The sequence below is a fragment of the Choloepus didactylus genome, chromosome 19 (assembly GCF_015220235.1).
Source record: "Choloepus didactylus isolate mChoDid1 chromosome 19, mChoDid1.pri, whole genome shotgun sequence".
NCBI lineage: Eukaryota > Metazoa > Chordata > Mammalia > Pilosa > Megalonychidae > Choloepus > Choloepus didactylus.
Genome location: NC_051325.1, coordinates 45,131,020 through 45,157,298, shown reverse-complemented (window position 1 = coordinate 45,157,298; position 26,279 = coordinate 45,131,020). Strand labels below are relative to the sequence as shown.

Below are 26,279 nucleotides of genomic sequence, written 5' to 3'. Positions count from 1 at the left end.
AGGGATTTTAATGAGCTAGTTCAGCTCATTTTATAAATGAGGCCCAGAGAGTTAATTGACTTGTCCAAAGTTATGCAGTTGGCCACAACAGCATCTAGAAGAAAGATCTCTATCTCTAGTATTTCTTCCTCTAGCATCTGAGCATTTAATTTCAAAAAGGTCAGGGTTCTACAGGGATTGCTTAAGAAAATAAATGTTTTGTCCAAATATGCTTATTCTGTAAGCTGATACTCATATAATCAATATTTATTGACATAAATGCCTTCCACATGCTAAAGATTGAATGGTGAACATGGCAAACATTGTCCCTGGCCTCAAGTAATTTACAATCTAGTAAGGATAGAGAACAGTAAAAGGAAATGACAGTTCAGCATGTTAGGTTCTATGAGAGGGGTAAGAACAGAATGATCAAAAAACAACCCAATATTTGGAGAGGGGAGAAGCAAGGGAGGTTAGAGAAGGCTTCTAGGAGAAAGGAGTGTTTTAATTTGAAACCTAAAGGACTAATAAGAGTGCTGAGGTCAAGGGAAGGGTAGAGGGTCCATATGGAAGAGGGACAGTGTTCCACATACTAAAGAGAAAAACTGTGGTGCAAGAGAATATTTGGGTTCTGAGTAATCCAATATGGCAAGAATTTGAATATGGGTATGGGATGGGGGAGGGGGATAGTTCAGTTGGTGGGGGATGAGGCAGGAGAGGTGAGCAAGGCCTAAACCCAGATCATAGCATGATCTAGACTTGAAACAGAGTCATGAGGAATTTCTGAAACTTTCCAGCAAGGGATTGACAAACCAGATTTGCTATGAGGAAGATTAAGTTTGGAGGCTGGGGTATTAGTAAGGTGGGATGGTCCTTTGAACAAAGATATAATAGTGGGGAGCAGCAGACAGATTGAAGAAAGATTTAGAAGGTAAACTGGCAAGTCTTAGATATTGGTTGGAAGTGGGAGGTAACAGGAGGTAGAGGAGTTAGGAATGCAAGAAATGGATCAGACAATCCATCGAAAGATGATGATTCTGCCTTGAGACTTGTTGAACTTTGGGGGCAATGGACCATCTAAGTACAGATGTTCAGTGGGCAATTGGCTCTGTGTTGGAGAGAAAGCTGGCTTTAGGATTTGTTGTTGTGTAAGTTGGGACTGGACTCTATTAGAGCTGATGAGATTGGTGAGGGAAAATGAGTGGTATGAGTGTAGGAGAGTAGGATAACATGGTAAGTGCCAAATAAATGTGTCTGGATTTGTTTATTTGAAGAACAGGTATATTCTTTTTTAAATAATTAAGTAATACACATTCCTGATCTGGTAATTGTGACATTATGAAGCAAGTAAATTTTTCTCATTACTCTGGGGAAATTTATCTCTTTTCTGTTACTAAGGTTAGGGAAGTGGAGGTTTTTGTGTTATAGCCTTCCTTTTATTTTCTTTTAAATATCACTAAGTAATACATGAATACATATATTCCTGTAAAATTAAAAAATATGAAGTATAGAGAATAAAAAGTTTGAAACTTGTATTCTTCTCCTCACCTCTTTCCACGTAAGACCTTTTTCTTAGATTCTGCATGTACCATTCCTAAGCGGCTCTGTGCCATGAACAGAGTTTGGGTTGGAAAATTGGAGAATGTGATTCCTTATGTTTGTCTCCATTTTGAAGTGACCATAAATAAGTTATATTAATGTTCAGTGGCAGCCTCCCTAGGAAATAAGCTTGCCTTTGCCCTTAGTGGTTGAGTGACTTTGCTTTTGTAGGAAGTCGTTCAGTTACATAGCTAGTAGATAGCTGAAGCCCCACATTGTGGACTTTGGGAAGCTCTATCACATCTGGACAGATGTGGGATTGGGAGGACCTCATTTCCAGGGTATAGAGAAATCACTGGCGCATACATGCACCCACACCCCATGATGGATAATCTAGAGTTGTGAAGTCGGTGATGTATCTTGGTGATGCGCTGAATTTTAAATTTTATTACTTGTATCAGTCTCTAGCTGATCAAAACAACTATCTTAACTATCTTTTCTTTACAAAATGTTAGTGAAAAGTAGCCATGAGATGCTGCACATTTTATTAGGATATCACTGGTTCCTTATTTGCCCCTACTGCAGGTAATAGACCTGAGGCTTCTAGAATTGCTGTTTGGTCATCATGTAGAGGACTTCATTAGAGGCGTTTATAGCCTAAGCATGTCTGATGGACTGCTGAGGTATTCCCTTTACACTGTTAAATATGCATCAAATATATGCTTAAGGAAGAGTGGTACATGGTAAGAAAGATGAAAAGAGAGACTGTGTGATTGCCTTTGGTGTTCGTAGGATGTCACTGAATCTAGAATTTAAATGAAAAATTAGTCCAGACCACAAGAACTGAAAGGATGCTTACTATTTCTCTGACACTTTGCTGATTGGTTTCTCCTCTGGTCTTCCCTATCTTGGTAAAATGGTACATTGATGGACTCATTGTTAAAGCCAGAAACCTGGGAGTATCCTTGACTACTCTGCCCCTCATGCCCAATCCACCAGAAGGTGTGCTGATTCTACCTCCAAAACGTATAGAAGACTCGTGCACATGCCTCCATCTCCACTGCCAGCATCCTAATGCAAGCCGCTGTCACCACTGCCCAGGACTTCTGCAATAGCTGCTGCCTTCTCTTCCAGATTGCACTCTTACCTTGCTCCAATCTTATCTATTTATCAGCCAGTGTGATCTTTTTGTACACATGCATCAAATATGTTACTCCCCTGTTTAAACTCTTAAATGACTTCCCTTTATACTTAGGATAAAAATTAAAATCCTGACTTGGTCTGTAAGGCTCCATGTGGTATGACATTCGATTAACTAACCTTGTCTTGAGCCCTCTCACTCCCATTCAGCACCTTCCATCCATTCCTGGAGAAGGTTATCCTTTTTAGTGGTTCAGGTCATTTGCTGCCTACAGCAGTACTCACCACCCCTTCATGGCCCTCTCCTTCTCATCCTTTAGTTCCTGGCTTAGATGTCACCTCCTTTGAGCGGCCTTCCCTATATGGAATTTCTCCTGTTATTTCTCTTCCTCAACTCCTTGCTAATATTATATGGTTTACTTTTCTTTTTTTGTTTTTGGTCTGTCTGTGAACACTCAGAAGGAATGTAACCCATCACTATTTAGAATCACTGATACACTGATATGCTTGGTCTTTCTGTCATCCGATTTTATTGTGACTTCTGTTTTCAGTTTTTTTCATTTTTTGTATTGAAATAAGTTTTTTACTCCCTCCCCTTGCCCCAGTGCTTCCTATGTTCCATATGTCTGTTCTAATCTGTTAGTGGTAGTGATGAAATGGTGAAGTCTTATTTTAGGAAAGTACCAATTCCTTGCCTGCCTTGTTCAGCACAGGTTGTGGGCAGGGTTTGAACACTGATGGTTGGACACAGGTCGTGGTGGTGCTTTTTTTTTTTTTTTTTCCCCTTAGAATCAAACTCTAACTTGGAAGAACTTGTGGTAGTATTAAGTTAGTATCGGATATAATAGTTGTCTTTGCATTATTTAACAAATGTAGTTGGACCTAACTTTCTCTATAAACATCCAAAATTAATTAGCATCTATGTTTCTTCCACAGATAAGAAAAGACTTTCAGTGTATGGTCTGCTTCTCTTTTTTTCCCTTTTAGTTCCCAGATTTTTAGCAGTTTCTGATTAATATTCTGCATCATGCCTCTTTTGTTTCAAGAATTCTTACTAGAAATTGCAGTGCATTTCAGGTCCATTTTATCAGTAATTGTTGAGATTTAACTGTAAGTTTTACTTATTTCTTCGCTCAACTCTGCTTCGTGTATCCCAGGTTCTTTTGTTTCTTGAATTCAAGTTTAATTTTGCTACAGTATAACCTAGAGTGTCTCATCCCCCACCTTCCACCCTTTTCTCCCTCCAGAAATGCATGGATGGTGAACTTTGAGCTCTTGGGGAACTTTGAGTTCCTGAATACCACCCCCTGTCTCCCCAAGAAAACACACTTTATTTTGCCTCTATTCTTTTGTTTGTTTATTATTTTTGCCTCCATTCTTGAATGATAGTTTTAGGGGAATATAGAATTCTATTAAAATTATTTTTCATTTGACATTTTGTAGAAATTGCTCCATTTCTGTTTTAGCATCTAGTGTTAGAGATGAGAAGTCTGGTGCAAATCCAGTTTTTTGTTTTCTTATGGTTAGCACCCCCTTCTCCCACCTTAGATTACAGAACTCTCTTATTTATTTTTATTGAAGTAAAATTCATGTAACATAAAATTAACCATTTTAAAGTGAACACTTTAGTGATATTTAGTCCATTCACAATGTTGTGCAACTACCATCTCTTCTAGTTCCAAAACATTTTCATTACCCCAAAGGGAAATTCCATATGCATTAAGAAGTTGTTCCTCATTTTCGCCTTGCCCTCAGCCCTTGACAACCACTAATCTGTGTTCTGTCTCTGTAGATTTACCTATTTTGAGTATTTCATTCATACATGATCTTTTGTGTCTGGCTTCTTTCACTTAAAATAATGCTTTTGTGGTTTATCCACATTGTAGAGTGTATCAGTACTTCTTTTTGTGGCTGAATACCATTCCATTGTATGTGTAGAGCACAATTTGTTTATCCATTCGTCTGTTTTTGGACAGTCATGCTGTTTCTACCTTTTGGCTATTGGGAATAGTGCTGCTACGAATGTGCAAGTATGGGTGTTTGAGTACCAGATTTCAGTGCTATTGGTATGTACCTAGGAGTGGAATTGCTATGTCATATGGTATTTCTGTGTTTAACTTTTTGAGGAACTACTGTTTTCCACAGCTGTTGAACCATTTTACATTCCCACCAATAATATACGAGAGTTCCAATTTCTCTACTTCCTTCTCAACATTTATTTTCCTTTTCTTTTATTATAGCCATCCTAGTAGGTATTAAATCTCTTTATTTTTAGAATTTAAAATTTTCACCCTAGCTGTATTTAGATGTTTCTTTTTTCAGTGTTCTTATAAAGCTGTCTGCCGACCCTTTCAACTTAATACACAGATCTATCTTTACCTCAGAGAAATTTAGTCCTATTATTTCTTTGGTAACTTCTTTCCCTCCATCTTTTTTTTTTTTTTTTCAATTAGCAACTGCTATGATATTGGGTCACCTAGATCTTCCTTTCCCCTTCATATTTCTTATCCCTTGCTTTGGGAGAATTCATCAGTTCTGTCTTCCAGATCACTACTTGTGTCTTTGGTTCTGCTCCATTAACTATTCAGACCAATGTTGAGGGTTTTTTTGTTGTTTTTTTAAAAATTATACTTCTATTTCTTTTATTCCCTACCAAAAACTTTTCAGTGTTCTCTTATTTTTCCCTCTTAGTATCTTCATGGATCTTTGCAATGGTATCTTCCACAGATCTTTCATAAAATACTAAAAATATTTTGTTTTTTTTATTAACTCTGTTTCTTCAGGGCTTTGTTCCTCTATTCAACTTTGTATCATTTTTCAATCTATTGTTTTTCTTAGTGTTTTGATTCTTAGTTTGTTTTCTGTTCACATTTATAAATGAGGGACTGGACCAGTGGTTCTCAATTCTCTGTAAACTTTAAATTACCTGGAGAGCATTTAAATACAAGAGCCTGAATCCTTCCTTTCCTCTAAAAATGCTGATTCCACTAGACTGTGGTGGGGCCCAGACAATTGGCATTTTTTGAAACTTCCCCAAATGATTCTGATGTGCAGCCAGGACTGAGAACCCTGGTTGTGTAATGAGAGTGGCAACTGGAGTGGATTCCCTCAACTCAAGTGGAAATTGTTCTCCAGGGGCAAATTCAGAGTATAGATGCCCTTGTCCTGCTAAGTGCTTAGGAGCATCCCTTCTGGGGATGGGAGTCAGGTACCTTCTGGGTGTGTGTGTGCCTTGTTGCTTGTGGTAATATGTCTTCATTCTCTAGTTCTAGCCCCTTAATAAAATGAGAGCTTGTCTCACAGCTTAGCCTTTCTGAGAGCATTGGAAGATGTAACTGTTCACAGACCTTTAATTATTCTCCTGACAATCCCTGGTCTACTTCCACTTCCAGATCCACCTCCCACTGTTCTGAATGTGGGCTTGTTTTCCCCTAGGTTTCTGTTGGGCATACTTGTATTTTTAGCAGTTCCTTCTTTTGCTTACTTTGAGATGAAGGTTCATGGGTAGCACTGTCATCATTAAGTCCTGATTGTGTGTGTGTGTGTGTGTGTGTGTGTGTGTGTGTGTGTGTGTGTTGGGGGCGGGGGCTGGGTGGCAGAATTCCTCATTCTGTTCTCCTGATGGCATCCTTACTCCTTATCCTGTGCTGCTATGTATTTATTTTTACTTTTATATTTTTATAATATACATTCTTTTTTTATTACTAAACATACATACATACAGTCATCCAAAGTGTACAATCAGTTGTTTGCATTACCATCATATAGTTGTTCATTCATCAGCCTGATCTATTTTCTGAATATTTTCCTTGTACCAGAAAAAGTGAAAATAAGAATAAAAAAAAAAAAAGAGTAAAAAAAGAACATCCAAATCGTCATCCCCCCCCCCCCCGATTTTTCCTTTAGTTTTTTTGTCCCCATTTTTCTACTCAAAAATCCATACACTGGATAAAGGGGAGTGTGATCCACAAGGCTTTCACAATCATATTGTCACCCCTTGTAAGCTATATTGTTATACATACGTCTTCAAGAGTCAAGGCTATTGGGTTGCAGTTTGATAGCTTCAGGTATTTACTTCTAGCTATTCCAGTACATTAAAACCTAAAAAGGGTTACCTATATGGTAAGTAAGTGCCCACCAGAGTGACCTCTTGACTCCATTTGGAATCTCTCAGCCACTAAAACTTTATTTCGTTTCATTTTGCATCCCCCTTTTGGTCAAGATGTTCTCAATCCCATGATGTTGGGTCCAAATTCATCCCTGTGTAATATACATTCTTAATTGTTATAATGAATAATTATCATCTTACTTTTATATTTGTCATTTCAAGGGAGGAGAAGAGGTACATGCTGACACTCCATTATTTATTTGTCAAGAACTAAAAGCCCCCAAACACTTTTTGGTTACCTATGAAAAGTGTCAGACAGCCAAGGAACTTAGCAGCCACTTCATAGAAGAGGAACTGTAGGTGGTTTAGGCAAAGGAAAAAATTTCATTCCATTAGTAAATATTCATTGGAAATTGTAACATATTTTTCCTGCAGCAAAGTGTTTTGTGGGGGCAGGTATGGTGGGAGGTGTGGGGAGTGTGTGAAGGGTGGGGAGTATAAATATGTGTTTCAGGTGTGTGTAGAGAGACACAAAGAAAGAATTTAATGCCATCAAGGGTGTTTACAGGTTCAGACATTCTTATATACTCCTTGTAGAAAGCAAGTTGATACAACTCTCAAAACAATGCAATATGGGCCTTAAGAATGTCCATACTCTTTGACTCAGAAATTTAAATTCTGGCAGCCTATCCCCAGAAAATAATCATGGGTTAAGACAATAATTTATATACAAAGATGTTTATTTCCAGATTATAAAGTAAACAAAAACAAAAGAAAACTTGTTAAAATGCCCGACATTGGGTAATTGTTAAATCACAGTATAAGCAGCTAGCAAAATTCAACAAACAAAATGGAGCTAACAAAAAATAGATGTTTACAAATATCTTTAATGACATAGGGAAAATGCTCAAGGACTGATGCTAAGTGAAAAAAATATGTATTCAAAAACAGTTTTATCCAGAATATTAGTTATGTAAGAAAAATTTATATGCAAAAAAGTAAAAATTAGTTTTAATTATTCTTACGATTTGCACTATATGAACTCCCCCCATAATCTTATACTCTTCTGTATTTCCTACATTTCTACAGTAAGAACATTATAATCAGGAAAAACTCACTATTATTTTTTAAATTCTTAAGCTGTCTCACAGAGAAATATGAATGGTCAATAATCATATGGAAATATGTTTAAACTTATTTGTGAGAGAAAATGCAAAGAATGCTCATTAACATGGAAAACATTTATATTTATGCAAAAACAAAAACAGTAACAATATGTCCAGTGACAGTGTGTTCCAGTTTGGTTAAAATTGTGTGTGTTTGTGTGTGTGTGCATGTATCAAAATATTGACAGTGCTAATCTCTGGGTAGTGGATATTTTTAGATGGCTCTTAATTTTCTTCCTTATGCTTGTGATTTAGATTATATGAGTTTTCCACCCTGTAGTCTTATATACTCCTCTGTATTTTCCTATATTCAACATATACTGCTTTTATAATCAGAGAAAAAAAATTTTCAAGCATTTAAAAAAAATCAGTCTTTCTACCCTCTACATATACTTTCTCTTAAAACATACTTAAAATACTAAACATGGAAGTTAGAATAAAAGAGAGATTTGAGGGAATTCTCTGGGTAATTCAGTTTTAAGAATGAAATGAATTTGTAACTAAAAATGTCCATATTACTTTAAAGAGGTTTATCTCTGTCTAAAAAGGTATATTTGAATACTTTAGATATCTTCTTTCTCAAAATCTTAGCCACATCGATACAACATGATAAGAAAACTGCTTTAATGACTTTTAAATTTCTTTAAATTGAGGCAGAATTTATATACAGCAAATACATAGATTTTAAGTATATAGATCAAGGAGTTTGACAAATGTTTATACCTCTTAATCTGTATTTAGATCATCTTTGTCACCCCAAAAAATTCCCTCATGCTCCTTCTTCCTGCCAATCATCACTATCCAAAGATAACTGCTATTCTGATTTTTAACACCGTATCTTAATTTTGTTTTTTCTTGGAACTACATATAAAAAGAATCACAAAATATGTTTTCTTTTTTGTCTGGCTTTCCTTGCTCAACATGATTTTGCGATTCATCCATGTTGTATCAGAATTTTTTTTTTTTATTGCTAGGTAGTGTTCTATTGTATGAATATAGCACAATGTGTTTATCCATTCTCATGTTGACAGACATGTAAGATGTGTCCAGATTTAGACTATTAGAAACCTTCCTGCCATTTAAAAATCAAGGATGGTTAGTTTCTAGCTGTGTCATAAACATCAGCCTGCCATTCTGCTTCTCTTTTCCTGTCTAGCAGCACTTGCAAACCAGGCATTTGCCGTACAATTAAGGGCTTGTTTCCAGGATCCCGTAACTAAGATCACTCCAAAGAGAGCTGAGAACAAAATTAAAGGGGGCCCATCAGTCCAGGGCAGACGGCTCAGGAGTTCAGCTCTTGGCCACAGAATGGCAGCCTTGCAGATTAACTGAAAACTCCCTTTACAGATAGGTAAAAAGAAAATACCTAAGCAGTGAAAGAGCTCAGGGTACCCAATCAGAGACTAAGAGAGCCACCTCCACATTGGTTCAGATCCCTGCAGTTCTGAGGCAAGAGGTTAGGATGGCTGTGCTCAGAATGCTGAGAGGGCCTGCACTGTGAGTGGGGCAGGGTGCTTCTTCATCCTAGCCTGCAGCAGAAGTTGCCAGGGTGCCTGATCTGGGCTCCCTTCTGCTGGGCTTCTGGGTAAGGTGCACCAGAATGCACTTGAAGGGCTTTCTATATGGCCTCTAAATGCTCTCCCACTAGGAACTGCCTAAAAACCCCACAGACTCAAGTGGCTATCATCCATTCAAATATTCATCCTGTTACCCAAGATCAGGAATTCTTGGTTTGAGAGGCACAGAATGTTTCTCTCTGTGACAGAATGGGGGCTCAGGACCCTTCCCCAATCTCATTCCTCATAGAATTCCCTTTGCTCAGTGCTGCCACCAACCAAAGAGAACACGGCTTTTCTCCCATTTCCTCAGGCACTAAATGTAGAAAGGTTTAAGTCAAACCTTTTCCTGCCTGGCTCTTGCACCTTGACATGGGGCTCAGATTAATGAATCCAACTGAAGCCAAGGAAATGTGGAGGGAGATGTACAGTTATTCACTTAGCTTGTTGAATTGTCCTATCCCTCTTAGAGGATGGGGAATTGCATGAGACCTGAAGTTAAGACCCTCATTAGGCATTAGCAGGGCTAAAGAAGAGGGAGCCCTTTTTACCTCCTATGTTATAAGGGCTTTCCAGTTTTAAGAGAATTTATGGCAAAACTCATGCTGTGATATGTTACTCTGACCAGCCTTGCTGATAACTGTGCTGAAAGGACCCTATGACTGCTTAGTATCAGATTCGGCCAGCAATCTGCTCCACACATATCCTAGCCTGGTTTTTTCCCTTTACTTGTGCCCTCCCTGGACTGTTTAGTCTGTTGCCTCACTGTATCATGTTCTTACCTGGTTAACTTCTGCCCTCATTTCTTGCCCAAGTCCAGTTTTTTCCTTGCCCCCTTGTTCCTTGCCCTCTTCAACTTGAACTTTCTAGTGAAAAAAAAAAAAAAAAAGACCAAGAAAACATTGACTTAGAAACCCTAACTTTGCATTAGCCAGCATTCCCTGCCAAGAAACTGACCCTGAGCACCTGCCAGAAGATATTTTTATTGCCTTTGGTTTCATTATAGATGGCAAAATACATGGAACTGGATTTCTTTTTCTTGGGATTTGGTTGCTAGTTGTTTATTTCTGCATCAGATGATATTTTCTAATTGAAGTTATTTATAACCAGTGTGAGTCTTAAAACCATTCCTGATATTTATGGGTCACCTCAGACCAAGAGTCTCAGGTGAGCCTATATATTAACGGGAGGTATAAACTGAAGCTATGAAAAGTTGACACCAGACATGAGAATTAAAGAAATCACCTGCCTTCAGACTAATAATGTACTGGTCTTAAAATGACTTTTATTTTTGGAAAATACATAATTTCCTTGAAATTGCTAGTCTCAAAAAATCCATTTATTTTCCCTGGATTTCCTCTTTTGTTCTTCAATTCTAATTTTGATGTGAGAGCAAAGAACAGATTGTGTCCTGCCCAAGTTACATTTATATCTTCAAGAGATTGTTCTCTCATAGACTTAAGCTAAAACTTTTTAGAGGAAAGACTTTTTTTTTTTTATTAAATTCAGTTTTATTGAAATACATTCACACACCATACAATCATCCATGGTATACAATCCACTGTCCACAGTATGATAACATAGTTATGTGTTCATCACCACAATCTATCTCTGAACATTTTCCTTACATCAGAAAGAACCAGAACAAGAATAAAAAAAAAAAGTGAAAAAAGAACACCCAAATCATCCCCCCCATCCCACCCCATTTGTCCTTTAGTTTTTATCCCCATTTTTCTATTCATCCATACACTAGATAAAGGGGGTGTGATCCACAAGGTCTTCACAATCACACTGTCACCCCTTGTAATCTACATTATTATATAATTGTCTTCAGGAGTCCAGACTGCTGGGTTGGAGTTTGGTAGTTTCACGTATTTACTTCTAGCTATTCCAATACATTAAAACCTAAGAGGTGTTATCTATGTAGTGCATAAGAATGTCCACCAGAGTGACCTCTCGACTCCAGTTGGAATCTCTCAGCCACTGAAACTATTTCGTCTCATTTTGCATCCCCCTTTTGGTCAAGAAGATACTCTCAGTCCCACGATGCCGGGTCCACATTCATCCCCGGGAGTCATATTCTGCATTGCCAGGGAGATTTACAACCCTGGGAGTCGGGTCCCACGTAGCGGGGAGGGCAGCGAGTTCACCTGTCGAGATGGCTCAGTTAGAGAGAGAGAGGGCCACATCTGAGCAACAAAGAGGTACTCAGGGGGGGATAGAGGAAAGACTTTTAAAGTCTTTCCCTCCCCTACTCCCCGTTCCCTAATTATAGTTGACACTGTAAGTTCTGTCTGTCCAGGCTTCTTTAAGTGAAATCTTTGGCAAAGTAGCTAATGTTTCATAATCAACCTTTTTCATAACCAAAGTTTTTGTGATCTGAATATTTGAAATAGAGCTCCCGATGCCATTCTGTGAAATCTGTTTAAAAAAAAAAACACGTATCAGTGAGCATATAAGGTTCATGTGTATCAACTTCTCTACTGGGAATTGAACGTGATGAAACTTGATTATAAATGAGAGTTGAAAATCCTTGAGTTCTGACCTTTTCCATATGCAAAAGCAAACAATAAGAACCCAAATAATTGACACTCTGTCTCTGGGATGTGAATATTGGAACTCTTCATGGCAAGTGTAAACTTCATGTTTGTGAATTGTTTCAGGGTGTTAGTAGATTAGCATAAAGGTACAGACAACTAAAGGAAGTTAGTACATTACCTCATCAAGGGTGTTTAAAAACTCCTAATACATCATAGAAGGTAAGACAACCCATGTTAATGGATCGGAAGATTCAATATTAAGATGGCTGTTTCCCTGGTTGCCAAAGCAAATATCATGCAATGGGTTGAGGCAAGGAGAAGTCCAAAATCAAGGTGTCATCAAGGCAATACTTTCCCCCAGAAGGCACTGGCTTTCTGGGGCTGGCTGCCAACAATTTTTGGTCCTTGGCTCTTCTGGTATGTGACAATGCACATGGTGGCCTTTCTTGGCTTCTCAGTTCTGTGGACTTCCAGGTTCTGGCTGCTCCCTGTGGTTATCTCCCTATGTGTCTGAATTTCATTCTTCTTATAAAGGACTCCAGTAATAGGATTAAAACCCATCTTAATCAGTTGGGCCACACCTTAACTGAAGTAACCTCTTCAAAGGGTCCTATTTTTAATGGGTTCACATCCACATGAATGGATGAAGTTTAAAAACATGCTTTTCTGTGGTTCATAACTCCAAGTGTAAGAAAGGTTTAAGTTTAGCTTTCACATAGAGGCAATATGGGGTAGGGAAGAAAGGAGGCTGAACAAGGCTGGCTCCAATGGGCTCTGTGGTTGGGAGGAGGGAAAGGGCCCTTGACATAAGCCTAGAGTTGGCTCTCTCGAATAACAATTTAAAACCCCAAAGGTGAGCTAGTTAGCTCTCTTGGATAGACTGTACCCTCTGGAGCATCCAGCCAGTGGAGAAACAGGGGAGGGACTTGCATTAGGCCTGGAATATAAATTTTCGCTGTGTTCTGTTGTTCGCCACACCTGCCATGTGTCTGTCTGTGTATCCGTTCTTACAAGATCGTGAATAAATTATTTTCTCCTCCATAACTGGGTGAACATTTTTAAGGTATAATGCTTTTTTCTAACACAAGCCACTACCATGGCATTATTACCCAAAGCAATCTATAGATTTGGGGCAATCCCTATCAAAATCCCAGTAGCCTGTTTTGCAGAAATAGAAAAGCTGACCCTAAAATTCACATGGAATTGCATAGGACCCTAAATAGTCAAAACAATCTTGAAAAAGGCAAAGTTGGAGGACTCAGTTCCCAATTTCAAAATTTACACAAAGCAATTTTAATCAATATGGTACAATACTGCCATAAGGAGAGATAAAGATCAATGGAATAGAATTGAGAGCTCAGAAATAAACCCAAACAACTATGCTCAATTGATTTGTGACAAGAGTGTGAAGACCATTCAATGAGGAAATATGTCTCTTAAGAAATGGTGTGGGAAAACTGTATTGCACATGCATAACAATGAAGTTGGGCCCCTACCTCACACCATATATAAGAATTAACTCAAAATTAATCAAAGACCTAATTGTAAGAGGTAATATTATAAAACAAGTAGAAGAAAACATAGGGGTAGAATTATTATGACCTAGGATTTGGCAGTGGATTGTTAGCTATGATATCCAAAAGCCAAGCAACAAAAGAAAAAATAGATAAACTGAACTTTATCAAAATTAAAAACTTCTGTGCAACAAAGAACATTCTCAAGAAAGAGAAAAGACAACTTGCAGAATGGGAGAAAATATTTGCAAATCAGATAAGGGTCTAGTATCCTAAATATACAAAGAAATTTTACAACTCAACACAAAAAGACAAGCCAATTTAAAAATGGGCAAAGGACTTGAATAGACATTTCTGTAAAGAAGATATCCAAGTGGCCAAAAAGCACATGAAAAGATGCTCCTCATTAGTCATTAAGGATATGCAAACCAAACCAAAACCACAATGAGATACAGTTTCATACTCACTAGGGTGGCTGTTTGTCAGGTCTGCTATACAAATAATACAGACTGATTGGCTTAAGCAATGGGAATTTATTGTCTCAGGCTAGAAGTCCAAAATCCAGGTGTCAGCGGGCCATGCTTTCTCTGAAGTCTGTAGCATTCTGGTGGCAGGTTATCAGCGATCCATGGCCATCTGTCTCCTGTCTTCTCTTCACTCGTACTACTGTGTCCAAATTTCCTATGCTTATAAAGAATCCAGTCATATTAGATTAAGGCCCTCCCAGATTCAGTTTGGCCTCATCTTAGAAGAATCTTCAAAGATCCTATTTACAAATAGGTTCACAACTACAGGACTGAGAGTTAAAATTGGGACATGTGTTTGTGGGGTATATGAGTCAATCCATAAAAATGGCTATAATAAAAAAATGGAAAATAAGTATTAGCAAGGATGTGGAGAAATTGGAACCGTCACACATTCCCAGTAAAAATATAAAATGATGCAGTTGCGGTGGAAAACAGTTTGGGGAGTCCTCAAAAAGTTAAACAGAATTATCATATGACCCAGCAATTCCACTCCTAGGTATATACCAAAGAATTGGAAACACGTGTTCAAACAAATACTTGTAATATGAATGTTCATAGAAGCATAATTCACAATGGCAAAAGGGTGGAAGTAACCCAAGTGTCTGTCAACAGACGAACAGATAAACAAAATGCAGTATATCCATGTAATGGAATATTATTTGACAATAAAGAGAAATGAAGTGCTGATACATGCTACAACATGGATGAATCTTGAAAACATTATGCTGAGTGAAACAAGTCAAATGTAAAAGTTTACATATTGTATGATTCCTTTTATATGAAATAAGCAGGCTAGGTAAATTAATAAAGAGAAAGCGGATTAGTGTGCCAGGGGCTGGGAGAAGGGGAGAGTGGACGTGACTGCTTAATGGGTTCAGGGTTTCATTTTGGGGTGATAAAAATGTTTTGAAACTAGATAGAGGTGGTGTTTGTACAACATTGTGAATAGGCTAAATCCTACTGAATTTGTACACTTTAAAATGGTTAGTTTTATGTTATGTGAATTTTACCTCAAGAAAAAAAAATTATGTCATAGAGTTTCTGTGATCTCACAAACACCTGTTGCTTTGCTGTCATCGTTACCTATGACTGTTGGAACCCATGTGATTAGTAGGGCAAGTTTTTTCCAGCTGTGGGCAGGAAGACTTGAAGATGGATGATTTCAAGTGAGTTTCTTCCTAAAATAACAATTAAATGAATATAGTTTTGCTTTTACACTTTAATTTGTTGAAACTGGTAACATTTCTACCTTGAATGGGCTCTAGGTTGCTTTTAAATGTAGTATGCACTGAATTTGGCTGTTGCATTTAATTCGAAAAAGTGTGTTTAAAATAATTTCATATTTGGAAATGGAGCAACTTTTGGCTTTATGAGAATTGAGAGTAAACTTTAAAGTATCTAAGTAAGAAATACTACAGGATGGACTGCAGTAGCAAAGGGATTTTTGTGACACTTTCTAAAACCATTGCATGTATTTTTTTTGTCAGTGAAATTGGTATCAGGCATAAGAAAATTCTCTTTTCAGATCAATTAAGCAGATCATGTGCATCAACTGAAACTTTAGTTTCTTATTTTTATCTTATACCTATTTTGTTTTTTTGAAAGAGAAGTTTAGGTTATTTGGCAAAAGATCTGAGATCAGGTTGAGTTTCTCACTCACAAAGACAGAAGTGCTTTGCCAATCAGCGATCTGATGCTTCTCTTTATGAATGAGGTTGAGGCTTCTGCTCCACAGTCAGTGCTGTGCTACGTGTGGATTTGCTTCTCTGGAGATGTATTTATGCTAGTTGCCTTGCACACTCCCTCCTGGCTAATCCTATGGCTCAAAATATGCCATGTAGGTTTAGAATCTGTTGTTTGTAGCAAACAAAGCTAACTGATCTGTAGTGGATTAAACTCACAGTTTTTGGCGTTATTGGCATCATGTCCCAATCTAACTGAACTAGGGATAGTTAAAGAATAAATGACTTGAGAAAGACCTTTATAATTTTAGAGTTAGAAGGGATCTGGTAAGCATAACAAAATATCTGGGATAAATGTAATAAGCTGGAGTAGTGGGTAAATGTGAATATTCAACTTAAAATAAGTATTGCTTCTGACGTCCATAAAATTAGGAGGATTTCCCTTTTGTGATGTTCATAGGGTAATTTTTTTAAAATAAGGAAGGATCAGTTTTTATTTTTTAATAAAAATAAGTTGTGAAGAATTAGAAGTTAAGTTTTTTAGTAAATGATTAATTGGCAAAATTTTCCCAATAAGAGCTAATGTAACTAGACATTGAGCTTACTGTGCAAAATTATGTTTGTATTTGTCTAGGGACCACTGCTTTTTTGATAAGCAGCATAGCTCATTGTGGTTAGGACCAGATTCTGAGCCAAACTCCATCACCGTGTTATCGTGGGCAATTTACTTTCACTTTCTGTGCCTCGGTTTCCTCATTTGATTGTAGAGTAATCAAATCTACTTCATAGGCCCATTGTAAGGATTGAATTAGCTAATGTAGTTAGAGCCCTTAGAACAGTGCCTGGCACAGAATAAATGCTACTTAAGTGTATATTAAGTACATAAAAACATTGGTGGTAAGTTGGAGCTCCTTCAGCAATGGATGCCTTTTTGAGGGGCAAACGTGTTTACCCTCATGGATACTCACAGTGTGCTGATGCCCAGATGTTCTGTTTGTCTTTGACAGCATCTCTGGTGAATTTTAGAGACCCTCTGGCTTACTCAGTTTGCGGCAAATTGACTACTCATGGGCATCTCAATCAGAGAGAATGCTTAGGGAAAGAGAAATGAAGAACTTAAGAGCAATGCTTTTCCAACTATTTCCCAAGTAATTTCAAGATCCCATGAAACATCTTTAGTGGTTTGTTAAAGACAGTTACTGTCTCACTCATTCCCAAGAGTTTCTGTGTGCCTGTCCTGGGTCTTCCACAGAAAGGGACAACAGAGGGGTGAGAGTCAGAGACAAGAAGGTAACAGTTCCCTTGCCTGAAACTCACAGCCTGAACCAGGAACCAGATTTTTCTTTCTTTTTTTTTTTTAATATAATATATTAACTCTGAGAATTAAATCTTAAAGCACAAGTTATCAGGGAAAGGCTTATTGTAAAGGTCCCTAGATTGTAAGCTCTTACAGCAGCCACATCTATTCCTGAGCTGTAATGGTTATTTGTAAATTCTGAGATGCTGAGCTCTTTGTGTATAACTCAGTCAGTCTCTGGAACTTTGGGTATCTGTGTGACACCTGAGACTCAGAGCTAGAGCTCAGCAGCTATGAGTGTCAGTATTACCTTATACAGCAGCTGTTAAAAAAGCTGAAAAAGAGTCAGACTTCAATTAGAGATAGGAATGAAGTGGATCTGGTTAGGACTAAGGCAAATCAGGCCAAATGGTAAAGGATGATATTGACTATGTTATAAAACTTCAACTTCTGTGTGAGACCAAGGGAAGAGATGTTTATTTGGTACAGGATCTATATTTTCTGTAGCACACTAAATAATTTAACTTTGCGGCCAGTTTATTCAAACACCATAATTACATGGATCTTTGAATAGGAAGGGAGATCTGGTAAGTTTGTACAAATTAGTGTGAAACCCCGATACATCCCAAAGTAATTTGGGCGGACAATAAAAATGTATTTGCTGGGCCTTCCTGTGGAACTGGGGAAAAATGCAGAAATATTAAACTTTCCCACCTGGGTTATTATTGATATTCTTGAAAGCATTGAGGACTACCAATTTGGTGGGCCAAGCTCTCAATCTTGGGGCTTGCCCTTATGAAGCTTGTTACTGCAAAGGAGAGGCTAAACCTGCTTATAATTGTGCCTAAGAGTCTCCCACAGATAACTTATTTTGTTGCTCAGATGTGGCCTCTCTCTCTCTAACTCCATTTGGCAGGTAAGCCCACTGCCTTCCCCCCCATTTGGGACGTAATTCCCAGGGGTGTAAATCTCCTTGGCAACATGGGACATGATTCCTGGGGATGAGCCTGAACTTGGCATCGTGGGATTGAGAAAATCTTCTGGACCAAAAGGGGGAAGCAAAATGAAACAAAATAAAGTTTCAGTGGCTGAGAGACTTCAAATGGAGTCAAGAGGTCACTCTGGAGGGTGTTCTTATGCACTATGTATCTATCCCTTTTTAGTCTCTAGTGTATTGGAATAGCTGGAAACTGTCGAACCGCATCCCAGTAGCCTTGATTCTTGAAAACGATGGTATAACTACGTAGCTTACATGGTGTGACTCTGTGATTGCTAAAACCTTGTGGCTCACACTCCCTTTATCTAATGTATGGGGAGATGAATAGAAAAATGGGGACAAAAACTAAATGAAAAATAGGGTGGAATGGGGGGGATGGAATGTTTTGGGTGTTCTTTTATATTTTTATTTTTTATTCTTTATCTTTTTCTAGAGCAATGAAAATGTTTAGAAATTGATTATGGTGATGAATGCACAACTATATGATGGTACTATGAACAATTGATTGTATTCTGTGGATGACTGTATGGTATAAGAATATATCTCACTGAGCCTGGACCCATTATCATGGGATTGAGAAGGTCTTCTTGACCAAAATGGGGAAGAGAAATGAAACAAAATAGTTTCAGTCACTGAGAAATTTCATATGGAGTTGAGAGGTCATTCTGGAGGTTATTCTTATGCATTATATAGATATCCCTTTTTAGTTTTGAGTGTTTTGGAATAACTAGAAAGAAATACCTGAAACTGTTGAACTGCAATCCAGTATCCTTTATTCTTGAAGACAATTGTATAACTATATAGCTTATATGGGATGACTGTGTGATTGTGAAGCCATGTGGCTCGCATTCCTTTTATCTGGTGTATTGACAGATGAGTAGAAAAAAGGGGGACAAAAAGTAAATGAATAATAGTGGGGGTGGGGGGAGTATGAGATGTTTTGGATGTTTCCTTTTCTTTTTATTCTTATTCTTATTCTTATTTCTTGGAGTAATGAAATGTTCAAAAAATGATTGTGTTGAATGCACAACTATATGATGACACTGTGAACTGATTGTACACTTTGGATGATTGTATGGTATGTGACTATATCTCAATAAAATTGCATAAATTAAAAAAAAGAATATATCTCACTAAAACTGAATTTTTAAAAAATACCATGGAAAGGTCAGACAGTAACAACACTAAGAATCCCATACTGCTCGCTTATATTCCCCTCTTATGGACATTTAGCTTTGGTATATTGCCTTTGTTACAATTATTGGAAGCATCTTACAATGTTACTCTTATCTATAGACTCAAGTTTGCGTTGATTGTTTTTTTTCCCCTATACCATCCAATTCTGAATTTCAGACACCCTCTGGCTTTTACTCATGTTGTGGCAAATTGACTATCAATGGACATCTCAATGTAAGAGAATGCTTAGGGAAAGAGAAATGAAAGGGGCATGTATGACACCAGAAGGAAAGATAGGAGATAAAGACTGAGATTGTATAACTTAGCAAAACTAGAATGGTCAATGATGGTGATTAATACTAAAAATAAAAATGTTTTTACATGAGGGAGAACAAATCAGTGTCAACATTGTAAGGTGTTGAAAAATGGCGGAACCAGTTTTGTACCTCTGAAATCCAAGCCAGGAAAACCCAAGGACTTTGAGTGGAAAGAGGATCAGAGAATAGCAGATCCTTAAAGTGTGCATCCTTGAAGTTGTAAGGCCACAACTTTCACTAATTTTATTATTTCTGCCAAGCCATATCGAACATCCAGGAGAAAGGGCTGGGCACTTATTGGTGGAAACAGTTATTAAAATTACAGATACTAATGAATCATTTTGTTCTCATCTTTTATCAGAGAAAATTGAGTTTGCCTTACTTCTGTTTTTCTGTTCCAGTTTCTACTAGCATTTTTAATAGGTTTAAGTTGCTAGTTTGTGTTGTGATTATCTCCTTTTATTCTACCCCCCCCCCCCCCCATTTTCTGTTTGTGTACAGTTCTGGTGAAAATGAACTAGGAAAGGAGATTGATGAGATTAGATAATTCAGCTTCCCAGTATCTGCTTTATCTCTTTTCTCATGAAGTGATGGCATGCTTCTTCTTTTATAGGACTGAGTTGCAAGTGCAGAAGCAAGAGCAACTGACCCTTTAAAGATGCATCCGGGACTGCAAAAAAGTGAAAAGGGGAACCAGAAAAAAACAGTGAAATAAGGAAAAAGTATGTTTCCCAAGTAAATAGCTTACTTCTGAATTTTAAATAGTTCCTTGCTGTATCAGTCACTATAATTTTATTATACCAAAGTCTTATATTTCATCTTTGTATTGCTGTTAAATATTATTTTCTCCATCAGTTTTTATTGCTGAGCTGTTTGATCAAGTGATTTTTTTAATTAACCTAAAAATCAGTATTAAATATACAACTTAAATGATCTCTTAGATCATTTAATAGAAACGTGTTACATCTTAAATTGAGCATCGTGTATTCTGTAACTGGGTTTGTGTGTTGTGTCTCTGTGATTTGCAGATTTAGTTCAAGTACCAGCTTTCAGCCTGATTGCAAAGCTTGTACTAGTGCTTTATTAAACTACTGACTTGAAAAACCAGAAAACTAGTTTGAATACCAATTATCTAAGATGTGTGGCACCACTCTCTAGAATGGGAAACATTTTAAAATTCTGAATACAGAAGACAAAGCAACTAGCAAATAATCAGTGTAAATAGATATAGCCTTCACTTTGTGAAATAAATGTGCCCTCATAAATCTTTATAAATAGAATCTTTTGCATTATTTTCCATTATTAAGCTAAGAACCCTTCTCCATTATGCTGAATAGAATTTTCAGAAAGAAAAGGAAGGAAATGGAGGCAGAATCATTGATGGTGTATGATGCTGGGAGTTCTAAGCCACAGTCTCCTGACTTGGACAACTGCTTGGCAATATCACTCCTTCTCCACAAACTTGGGACCACCCAGCACTTGGGGAAATTTTCTACAACTGCAGCTTCTGAGACTTGCTGTCTTAAGGTGGGGTTCTTCCCTGTGCTTTAATGATGGATTGTAGCAGGGCTTCCATGGGATATATGACCTACTCCAGTTTGACCATATTTTAATTTTTAGTCTTAAGGTTCAGTAAAAATTATTTGATGGCCTTGTATATCAATCCTATAAATTAAAAATGGCACAAGACAGGATTATTTTCAAGTAAACTTGTACACATATCACTTTGTACTTGCTCTCCCATTGACTCTGCTTTAGCCATGCTAGTCTCCTTGGCGCATGGCTCCTGCCATCATTCCTCTTCAAATTTCTGCTCCAAAGTTATCAGTGATGCCTCCCATGATACCCTCATTTGAAAGTGATACCTCACCACGCCCTGGAATTCCCCTCCTCTCTCGCTTTATTTTCTCCATTCCAGTTATCACTGTCTACTACATATTTACTTGCTTGATTGGCTGTCTCCCTGCCTGCCTCCACACCCACACATCTTCCCAGCACACAAGCTCCATGAAGGCAAGAACTTTACCTTCACCACTGTATCTCTAGAATTTGGTGCTGGAGAGAACGTTGAACTGAGCTGGAGAGCTCAGTAAGTATCTATTGAAATGACTGAATGAAGTGTGCTTGTGTTAGGAAGGTAAAGTAGATTTGGGGGTCATGTGATTGGACTGAAAAATCAGTGGAGTTAATCAAGGAAAACTTTGTGGAGGAAGTATCTTAAAGTTTGAGAAACAAGAGGGCTTAAAAATTATTGTCAGAAATAACTTTGATCTAGAAGGTAATCAAGAAGGTAATTCATTTCAGGAATATAAGTGGCAGATGAGATATTTATACTAAAGAATCAAACATAAAATATTATTTATTTAAACCGAAGTGTCTAAGGAAGCTTTAGATGGCAAAAGATTGGGAGGTAAGCAAAAAGATTTAGAATAATTCAGATGGGAAGTGACTTGAAAGAGAATTTAGTGGTTGGGGTAGAGGGCAACAGAAGGCCTATAGGCTTAGGGAATGGTGGGATGGGGGCACTGTGTATAGTGACTGGAGATTGCAATGGGAGAGAGTTAATGGGAAGGGCAAAGCCAAGTGAGGATCACCAGGAATTTTCTGTTTTGTCAGTCTGTGTCTACTATCTGCAACACGGAGCCATCTTGCTTAGCTCTAGTTTGCCTCATTTCTCCCACTCCATTCCTTTCCTGAGTAGGATGTTGCACTTATTTTACACATTGTGGCCTTTTGCTGTTTTACCTTTAAGATCTTTAAAAATTTATTCCTCACTTTTAAAGGCACCTACCAATACCATATCTAGGAATTTATTTCACATGTAACCTCATACAGCCATGCAGGTAATCCCGTACCAGCTCTGCCTCTATAAAATCCTTATATATGCTTCCTACTCAACCACACTTGGATGGAGAATAATTATCTCTCTCTCTCATCATTCTGTTGTGACCAGAGGTCAGGTCCCCTTCTACTTGCTTAGACCTTAATCTCCTGATTCTTTGACTTAACTTAGTGGCGTGGAGGCATTTTCATGGGAGGTAACTAGATCCCATTCCAGATTTCTTCCTTTGAACTCATATAGTGGTCTTTTTCTTCCCTTTTAGAAATACTATAAATAGTTAAGCTTTTTGAATTGTACTTTCTAGATATCTAGATAATTAACTATATAGCAATGGTATGTCTACTTGGTTGCACATTGGAATCACCTCAGGAGCTTTATGCAATACTGATGTCTGGTCCCACCCCCAGAGTTTCGGAGGCAGTTTGTCTGGGGTGAGGAATGGACATCGACATTTTTGAAAGCTGCTCAAGTGATTTTTTCATGTGTTGTCAAGTTTGAGGACTAAGAATTCTACTGATTTTCATATGTTGGTGATGACACTGGGCACTTGAAATTCATCGTAACCATTTCAGTGATTCCTTGGGGGTTTACAAGTGTACAGTGGAGTTAAATATAAAAATAGGATTTTTATCTCTGCCTTTACTGTATTTGTATCTCATTTTATTTCTTATTTGTATTGGAAGATTCTTCTGGCACTACATTAAATAATAGCAATGATAGAATACTTCCTTGTTTTTGTGCCTATTTAAAAGGCCTGCTTGGCTCATTTTTGCCCTTCAAATATAATATTGGTGTTTGGTTTTAAATAGATACTCTAGTCAGAGTAAAAAAGTGAGCCTTTATTTTTATTTTTAGAATTAAAAAATTAAGAACAGGTGTTGGATTTTAACAAATGAATTTTTGGTGTCTGTTGACATGACACAATTAAAAAATTTAATTTATTCCTAGATTCTACTTACTATTTAGTTTTAAGTTTTTGAGTATGAATTCTGAGTGAGCTTTGTAGTTTTCTCTCTTTTCATTATCCTTAGCCAGTTTTAGGATCAGGCTAGTAGAATAAACTAGATTATATGCATCTTGACCTATGTTTAGGCATGATTTCTTTAACATGTGAATTACTTGTTTCTGGAAAGTTAGAAAGAATGTGCTAGTAAACCATCATAGACTAGCTGCTTTTGGAGGGTATAGTTATTTGATTTTTTTAAAAAGGTGTTCTAGTTACGTATTTTATTTTTGTCAATGTTAGAATTTTACATTTTAAATAAAAAATCCATCTATTTAGTGGTATCCAAATTTAATACATACATATTCATAATGTGTCCCTACAATTTTATTGCCTCTTTTAAAAAATAATTTATTGAGGTGAAATTCACATAACATAAAATTACCCATTTTTAAAGTGAACAATTCATTAGCATTTAGTACATTCATAATGTTGTGCAGTCACTACTTCTAACTAGATTGAAAACATTTCCGTTTCTTGGAAGTAAAATCTCTTACTGATTATGCAGTTGTTCTCCATTCCTTCCTCCCCCTACCCCTGGCAACCACCAATCTGTGTTAAATCTCTATGGATTTATCTATTTTGAATATTTCTTATTGATGGAATCATACAATATGTGACCTTGTGTATCTGACTTCTTTCACTTAGCATAATACTTTTGCAATTCATCCATGTATTAGCATGTATCAGTACTTCATTCCTTTTTGTGGCTGAGTACTATCCCATTGTATGTATCTAGCACAATTTGTTTATCCGTTCATCTGCTGGTGGACGTTTGGGCTGTTTCTACCTTTTGGCTATTGTATATAGTGCTGCTGCGAAAGTTCACGTATGAGTATTTGCTGAGTCATATGGTAATTCTATGTTTAACTTTTTGAGGAACTGCCAAACTGTTTTCCACAGTGGCTACACCATTTAACATTCCCACCAGCTATGTATGAGGGTTCTGCTTTCTCCACACTATTGCCAACACTTGTTATTTTCAGATTTTTTGATGATAGCCATCCTAAAGGGTGTGAAGTAGTATCTCATTTTGGTTTTGATTTGCATTTCTCTGATGCCTAATGATGTCAAACATCTTTTCATGTGCTTATTGGTCATTTGTATGTCTTCTCTGGAGATATGTCTATTTGAGTCCTTTGCCCATTTTTTTTAATATTCATTTTATTGAGATATATTCACATACCACGCAGTCATACAAAACAAATCGTACATTCGATTGTTCACAGTACCATTACATAGTTGTACATTCATAACCAAAATCAATCCCCGACACCTTCATTACCACACACACAAGAATAACAAGAATAATAATTAAAGTGAAAAAGAGCAATTAAAGTAAAAAAGAACACTGGGTGCCTTTGTCTGTTTGTTTGTTTGTTTCCTTCCCCCATTTTTCTACTCATCCATCCATAAACTAGACAGGGGAGTGTGATCCTTATGGCTTTCCCAATCCCATTGTCACCCCTCGTAAGCTACATTTTTATACAATCATCTTCAAGATTCATGGGTTCTGGGTTGTAGTTTGATAGTTTCAGGTATCTACTGCCAGCTACCCCAATTCATTAGAACCTAAAAAGGGTTGTCTATATTGTGTGTAAGAGTGCCCACCAGAGTGACCTCTCGGCTCCTTTTGGAATCTCTCTGCCACTGAAGCTTATTTCATTTCCTTTCATTTCCCCCTTTTGGTCAAGAAGATGTTCTCCATCCCAGGATGCCAGGTCTACATTCCTCCCCTGGAGTCATATTCCACATTGCCTTATCACATATATGATTTGCAAAAATTTTCTCCCATTCTGTAGGCTGTATTTTCACTTTCTTGAGAGTGTCCTTTGTTGCACAGAAATTTTTAATTTTGATGGGATCCAATTTATTTTTTCTTTTGTTACCTGTGCTTTTGGTGTCATTCTAAGAATCCATTGCCAAATACAAGGTCATGGATATTTACCCTTATTATTTCTTCTAAGAGTTTTATGATTTCAGCTCTTATATTTAGGTTGTTGGTCCATTTTGAGTTAATTTTGGTATATGGTATGAGGTAGGGGGCTGTTCCAGTTTGCTGAAGCTGCCGCTGTGCAAAATACCAGAAATGGATTGGCTTTTATAAAGGGGATTTATTAGGTTACAGATTTACAGTTCTAAGACCATGAAAGTGTCCACACTAAGGCATCAACAAGAGGATGCCTTCATTGAAGAAAGGCCGATGGCATCCAGAACACCTCTGTCAGCTGGGAAGGCACATGGCTGGTGTCTGCTGGTCCTTTGCTCCTGGGTTGTGTTTCAAAGTGGCTTTCTCCAAAATGTTTCTGAGCTTCTGTCTCTCTCAGCTTCTCTAAGCTCTCTGCTTGGTTTTCCTGTGGTGTTTCTCTCTAAGCATTTGGGAGTCCTCTCTTAGCTTCTCTGGGGCAAACTCTGGGCTTCATCTCTTAGCTTAACATCTCCAAACTTCTTTCTGTCTGCATCTCCCAGCATCTCCAAGTATTTGGGTCTGTGTCAGCTCGCAGCTTCTCCCAGGGACAAACTCTGGATTACATATCTTAGCTTCTTTCCAAAATGTCTCTCTCTGTTTCTCTGAGCTCCTTCTTTCTGTGAGATCTCTTAAAGGACTCCAGTAAACTAATCAAGACCCATCCTAAAGGGTGGGTTCACACCTCCATGGAAATAATTTAATTAAAGTTCTCACCCACAAGTTGGGTGGGTCACAACTCCATGGAAACATTCAATCAAAAGGTTCCACCCAACAAAATTGGATTGAAATATCATGGCTCTTCTGAGGTCCATAACAGCTTCAAACTGGCACAGAGTCCAACTTCGTTCTTTTGCATGTAGATCCTCATATCACATCTTTATGTCCTATTTTTCCAGTGTTGTGCATTTTCCTTTTTCTCATGATTAA

General features: G+C 37.5%; 1 protein-coding gene across 8 annotated transcripts in view; it reads left to right on the top strand.

Moving 5' to 3' along the window:
• Positions 1–26,279, top strand: part of ZHX3 (zinc fingers and homeoboxes 3) — a 198,073-nt gene that overhangs the window by 73,319 nt on the left and 98,475 nt on the right. For 5 of the 8 annotated variants that reach the window (XM_037811733.1, XM_037811734.1, XM_037811730.1 and 2 more), the window contains one exon: positions 20,152–20,260. The exons of 2 other annotated variants lie outside the window; for them this stretch is intronic. The gene's annotated coding sequence lies outside the window, so the exon portion shown is untranslated. Of the gene's footprint in view, positions 1–20,151; positions 20,261–20,875; positions 21,066–26,279 lie in introns of all 8 variants that reach the window. One more of the 8 variants, XM_037811731.1, reaches the window with a different exon arrangement.